Source organism: Gavialis gangeticus, unplaced genomic scaffold, assembly GCF_001723915.1.
Source record: "Gavialis gangeticus isolate Ggan-Ray unplaced genomic scaffold, GavGan_comp1, whole genome shotgun sequence".
NCBI lineage: Eukaryota > Metazoa > Chordata > Crocodylia > Gavialidae > Gavialis > Gavialis gangeticus.
This window is the reverse complement of record NW_017729002.1, coordinates 3,946,375-3,952,791: the sequence shown is the minus strand read 5'-3', so window position 1 is coordinate 3,952,791 and position 6,417 is coordinate 3,946,375. Positions and strand designations below refer to the sequence as shown.

The 6,417-nt window shown below is 44.5% G+C and overlaps 1 protein-coding gene across 2 annotated transcripts in view; it reads left to right on the top strand.

The window, feature by feature from the left end:
* The first annotated feature begins 349 nt into the window (after nucleotides 1-349).
* Nucleotides 350-6,417, top strand: part of SNN (stannin) — a 22,313-nt gene continuing 16,245 nt past the window's right edge. The window contains exons 1-2 of one of the 2 annotated variants that reach the window (XM_019507444.1): nucleotides 350-466; nucleotides 3,019-3,075. The gene's annotated coding sequence lies outside the window, so the exon portion shown is untranslated. Of the gene's footprint in view, nucleotides 467-3,018; nucleotides 3,076-3,140; nucleotides 3,163-6,417 lie in introns of those variants that run through there. The other variant, XM_019507445.1, reaches the window with a different exon arrangement.

Here is a 6,417-nt window from a genome sequence, read left to right as displayed (position 1 = left end):
CGGGGCCGGGGTTCCGCGGGGCCGGCCGGGCGGGGCTGGGGCCCTTTGTGTGCGCCGCTTCGGCGCAGCTTCCCGACAAAAGGAGGTGGGGGCCGGGCTCGCGGCCTGGTGCTGCGGCGGCGAGTGCCCCCAGCTGAGGCGGTGGCTCCGCTCTGCTCCCCTCTCCGCGCTGTTTTCCTCGGCAGGGGCGAGGGATGGGAGGCGGGTGCCATGTTGCGGCCCGGCCCGGCCCCCGCGGAGGGTTGATACGTCCTTGGTGGCAGCGGTCGGGGCGGGAGGCGCTGTCCCGCAGGCCCCGGGTGCCCCGTGGGGAGGGAAGGGGATGCGCGCACCCTGCCCTGGCCCCTGCCCAGCTCGCTGCCGCCTGAGGGGACGCTGCCCCGGGCCCGGCGGCCTCCTGGGCAAGGCCTCGCGTTGCCGAGACGGGCCCTGCGGCCCCGGGTGTCCGGGCAAAACATGGAAACCAGTAAGTTCTGCTGAGGGAGGCTGGAGGGGGAGAGAACCTGCGCCTGGGGAGAGAGTGGAGAGGCTCTTCAATAAATATCACCCCGGAAACCTTCAGAGCGGAGCTCGGGGCCCTGTTGGGAAGGGAGCAGGGCAGGGCAAAAGGTGTAGTAACACCTGCTGTGGCCAGGGCTTGGTGAGGCAGCACAGGTTGACCAGGATGAAGTTGAGCTGTAGAAAGACAGCTCGGTGCCGAATCACTGTGGTCTTAGTGGGTCTGTTGTTAGAGCAACACAGTTAATTATTTTAAAGATAGAGTGACTTCCAGTTTATTTGATGGAAGTGATGTGTATAACTGGGCCATACTTAAATACAGTGAAGCATTGGTTCTTTGGCTGGACACCAATCCCACTTGCATAAGTGAACATTCATCCATAGATGTCAGTGGAAGTAAGCTTGAGGAGTTAAAACTAGTGGTATTTTCATATGCTTGAGACACTTAATACAGTCATGAAGTCTGGTAACAGTTTAAAAATGCTTTGGGTGTAGTGTGCATAATACCTGTGAGAATTGTGGGGTGGGGGATATGGTGCTGTCACTGATCCGGCTTCCACATGTTTGTCCTGGTCTCTTACTACAGTGATGGGAAGCATCTGGTTTAACTTGGTTCAAGGTGCTCTGTACTGCTGTAGTAGTACTGCCTACATCTTTGGAGACTGTTAGACCAGACCATGGCTCTTAGAAGAGAACACAGATAATGGTTCTTAAGGTCATGTGTGTGACTGGGTTTCCTCAGCTGCTACTTTACTAAAAAATGAGCTTAGTTTGAAGGGGAAAAAACTCATGCATTGCCAATAGTTTCAAAAATGGCTTTTGTTCACTTAGAGTTGCACTCCATCCAGGTTTCAGTGCTATCTGCTTGGAACTTAAATCCAAGTTAGTGGAGTTAAACCAGAACGTTGTGGCCACTATTTGAGGCCAGTGGAAACTTTTTTTTTTTTTTAGCTGCATGCAGCTAATCTAAGCACTCATGAATATCTGTAGCTGACACATCACAGTCTTTACGCCCTCAAGATTGAGCAGTGGAGGTGCTAGTACATACAGTGTTTATAAATAGTATATTTGCAACTTTGGATTCTCTTTTCACTTCTCTTTCTGCTTGTTTTAGCAGATAAACTTTCTTCTGTTATGAATTTGCAAAAGCAGTCAAACTCATTCATTTCTAGAAATGGAATAAAATGTGGGCTGCTGGCAGTGAAAATAAGTAACTGGCAGGGAACTATGTGCACAATGCTCTAAGCTGCCTTTTTTTTTTTTTTTTGCCTAGCTTTAAAATCCTCCACGAAACGGACAACCAGCACAACAAGAGCACCATGCTACCCTCTATTAACAGGCTTTCTAGCATCTGTTTGGACTTACCTTCTTAATGTTGGATTTAAGATCCACTACCATTAGTCTGTTTAAACCAAAGCAGATGTTAAAAACATAAGAAGTACTTACACCTAGAATTATAATACCCTGCTTCTCTTCTTCCTCCCCACCCCCTTAGTTTCTTAACTGAAATACCAAACAACAAAAAGGACATTAACTGAAGTCTCAAATATATCAAACAAGTTCAGCACACTAATCTAAGGATTTAGATTTTGAAAACAAGCTTGCTTTTTAAGCCTTTTTCAAGACACTACTCCATATATTGTAAGCAGGAATGGATTTTCGGGGACTTCGTAACAACCAGAATTTAAGGTCAACTCTGGCAGAATGTCTGCAGTTCAAAAATCAGTAATATTTTTCTTAACAAATGGACTGTGTTCACTCTGTCCCCTTCTTGCATCCTGTTATTGACAAAACTAGAGATTGTAGCGTACATCCTTCACCATTTGAGCAAACTAGCTTTTCTAGCAGCAGAAGTCATTGTGCAGCATAACAAATGCTGCCTAGCCACAAAGCTGGGCCCTTTAGATCTTTTTGAATAACTGAGTATAGGAAGGATTATCAGGGGACTGCCTCACTTATCTTCTGCAAATGAGCGATCCTTTGAACCAAAAGCTTTCCATTTTAGTTGAGAAGACTTGGATCCAAAGTGTAAATTCTTGGAGCACAGTGATGCCAGAGCCAGCATGATTTGTGCGTCATCTTAAAACGTAACTTGCTTCCAGCAGCCTAGAATGAGTACCCTCCAGGTAAATCTAGAGGGGTTTGTGGTGTCATCTTTGTTTTGTTTTTAAAGTAGGAAGCTGTATGTTACATCTGAACACTATGGGTAATATAGACTATCATAGAAAGTTGCTTTGACCGAAATACAATTCTGGTTATATAGACAAGAAATGTTTGTACAGACTGATGGTTCAGAACTCTCCAATTCAAGGATCCCAGCAAGGAAAGCCTATCCCTTAGCAATAAGTTGGATAAATGGTTCTCAAGAGCTGGACTTTTGTGGCTTTTTCCTTTCTGACATCAGATGGTCTTCCTTTTGCATCACTTTCTGGACTTCTGAACTGATGGGTAGTAGGGGTAGAATGAGTATATCCTGCAATGTTAAGATAATTGTTTGACCATGTTTTCTATCGTCCATAGTGTGGTGTCTAGCTTACTAGTCAACTGCCTAGAGTTATCCTTTACCCCAAATACTTGGTAAGATGGTATACTGAATGTTTTTTTGGTTTGTTTGTTTTTGTATTTTGCTCCAAGACTTGCTGAAATATAGATCTATGCCATCAGGTGAGTGTCACTATATAAAAGTAAGCCTGGTAGGAAGCTGTGAATGTGGTCAGTTAAATCAGTCGAGAGGTTAAGTGCCAGAAGTTGCAAGACAATTAGTGAAGCAGTGAACAAGTCAGCATGTTCTTGCTTCAGTTTTGCTGACTGTGTGTGTGTGTGTGTCAAACCCAGATGCAGAGAAGGGAGGGGAGGTGGGGCTAGTTGGGGACCTACTTAAAAGGAGAGCTGGAGTTACTGAGCAACTAGATTTGAGGATGTTGTGTAGGAGTTTAAGGAAAGATTGCTTTTGGTTGGGGAAAAGACACTGGATTGTGCAGAACCTCCATAAAACACAAGATCAGACTCTCTGGAGAACCCAGGCCTTAATGTTTATTTCATTTGCTTGCTGGTGCAAAGACCAGGGTGGCATAGCTTAGAAACAGTACTGAGTGAAAGCTGTAAGTACTTTGTAGCAGGATTCAACCCTCTTACATTCTTTGTTAAACTGAGCAGATCACACCATTGCATGAGCTAGAAGCATACCATAACTAGGTATGCTTAAGGGAGGCATGTGGCTAAAAACCAGCTCTGCCACAATGGGAGTGATGGACTGTATTTGCTAATGAGGTTGGACTGTAGTTTTAACCTCTGAAAGCACGCTACGATGTCAGGTTGCTCATTTTACTTGATCACAAAAGGTGGGGCAAAAAAAACACAACACCAAGCCTACCCCGTTGAGCACTAGAGTAAGAAAGTAGACTACTTGGAGCCATGCTTAACCAATCCTTACACTTTCTAATAGGGTCTTCGAGGCCTTTTGAGCATGCCCAGAGATGGTCTTGCCTTAACCGTCCCCTTACAAATATAGTTTACAGCACCAAGTGCAATACAGGAGTAAACTACTTCCCTCTACCTCACTGCTGCATCGATTCTATGGCATAACCCAGAATCTTAAGAATGCCTCAATTGGGATTGGGGTCTGATTTGTACTATGCACTGTACTGACACACTTGAAGATACTGTCTCCATTCCTCAAAAGCCCATAGTCTTCTGCACAGGGAACTGGTATGGGGTCTGGAAGTACTGTAATACCAGACCAGTGCCAGAGCCAGCCTTGACACCTTCCCCTTGGTACCAAAAATGCTTGATCACAGATGCTGGTAACCACACAGATAAAGCAGTATAGCTCCTCTGGATAAGGTTTATGCTATGGCATGAATTCCCACTCAGTGCTGATTCTCTAAAGTCGTAGTGAGTCACAACATTGAATCCATTTTGACTTCCTCTTCACTCTCTCACAGCTGAACTTTTGCCCCATTTCCAGCAAGTCCTGCTTTTTAATTATGTTTTAATATCTGGCAAACATCACCAAACAGGGCCTTCAAACAGCTTACCCAGAATCCCTGTCACCTCCTGTCTTAGCTTATTGTATGTGCTTGGTGTGTCCCTGGCCTCTGAGGTGGAACAAGACCAGGTAGTCTTATTCCTCATCTGCATATAAAGTTTTGGAGGATCCCAGGTGAGAAGAACACCTGATTCCAGTCATGAGTGGTAGGCTAATTAGCGCATGAATCCTCTGCTTTACGCAAGTGTGGGGAGGGGTGGTATAATCTGAGCTGTAGCATCACCATGGTCTGAAATGCTGTAGACCTTCCTGGAGCCCAGCCCTATAAACTATATGCTAAATCATGAGCCTTTTGGCTTTGGACCACATACAGTTTGTAGTATACTCTTGGTCTTTTGGTTAAGATCAGGCAAGACAGGGAGCATCTGAACCCCAAGTTCTGTGGGCTTTGGGCTTGCATGCAGGATACCTGCCTTTATCTGAGGCGTAGCTAAAGCTCCAGATTGGGTCTGGGAGGGAGGATACTTGACTTTGTCCAGTTGAATTTGGAACTCATTTGGCGTTGGTGATGATGATGATAATCATAATCATTGTATATAATAAGTAGGTGCAAAACTGCTTCTTAAGTGTGTTTAGGTAGCACCTGTGCTAAAACTTGGAGTAGTTTTAAAAAACATCTTACTAGTAAACTGCATCAATTCTGTATTGATGAAGTCCATGGATACCCATAGTAATTTACCTATATAAATAAACTATTGGGGGTCATCTTATCTGATTTAAATATGGTAATACCTGATCAAAGCAGTTGAGACAGCAAATCCATGGCAAAGTGGGGGAGGGGTGGATACAGGGGAGTTCCCTTGACCCCTCCTGCCTTCCCCCTTCTGTAAGTGGCCTGTTTAAACGTTCCCTTTTATAGTGATCAGAATCCTAGCTTTATATTCTGGCAGTTTACAGAATAAATTAAAGCAGTTTTGCATGAAGGCATGCTACAAAAAGCAAAACAATACCCAAGCAGCAGAAGGGGTTGTCTCCTGTGGATTCCTGTTTGGTGCTGTACACTACTGGAGCAGTACTGATTATGTAATCTGAATATCAGATCATACTTGAGACTAAAAAAAATGTAGTGGCAAACAGACTGGCTGTAGCCTGGTGTTTTGTAAAGTTTAAAACAATTAATCCAGGATAGCATGTGACCCCAATTTGAAAGTCACGAAACTGGTGGCATAATGCCAGCAGTGTGCTCTGAATACAAGATTCAGACTAACATTAATTTGCTTCAAAAAGAGAATAGACTTTCCATGTGGTTAATGAGTCTATGCAGACTTCTATGGCACAAGGTTCCCTTGTTCTCTTGCTGCTTTTATATTCAAGAAATAAATGTTAGGAATTGGAACCTGGGCTGTTTTAAACAAGCTCCAACAAGCTGGGTTCGGGGTCCTGCTTCCCTGTACTTGGAGGCCTGCAGCAACCAGTAAGCTCTACAAGGCTACATGCCATCTATGTGCAGTTCAGAGCAGTCAATGGTTTAAGTGATAACCTTACAGGGAGGAAGGGAAAGAATTTCATGACCTTATCTTTAGTCTTCTGGGTCAGTTCCAGAACTATGCAGTAGCTTGAAAGCTTTGACCTCCCTCCAATCTTTTTTAGCTACCTGAATAGTAACATTAACAGCTCCCAGTGGAGTTGAGTAGGGCTCTGGCAACATGCAAGACAGCTCAAGTTATAAAACCTTGACAGTGACCAGCAAAGAAGTGCAACCCACTTCTGTTTTTCTGCTGTGATGCATCATTCTAAAAAAACTTTCAGGACACCAAATACAGGCTTATTTCTGAGCCCTTGAGTGGAGAGCTTTATCCTACAAAGTTGAAGTCATTGGGAAAGAGGTCCTTCCCCAGCACCTCTTTCTTGTTTAAAAAACAAACAAACAA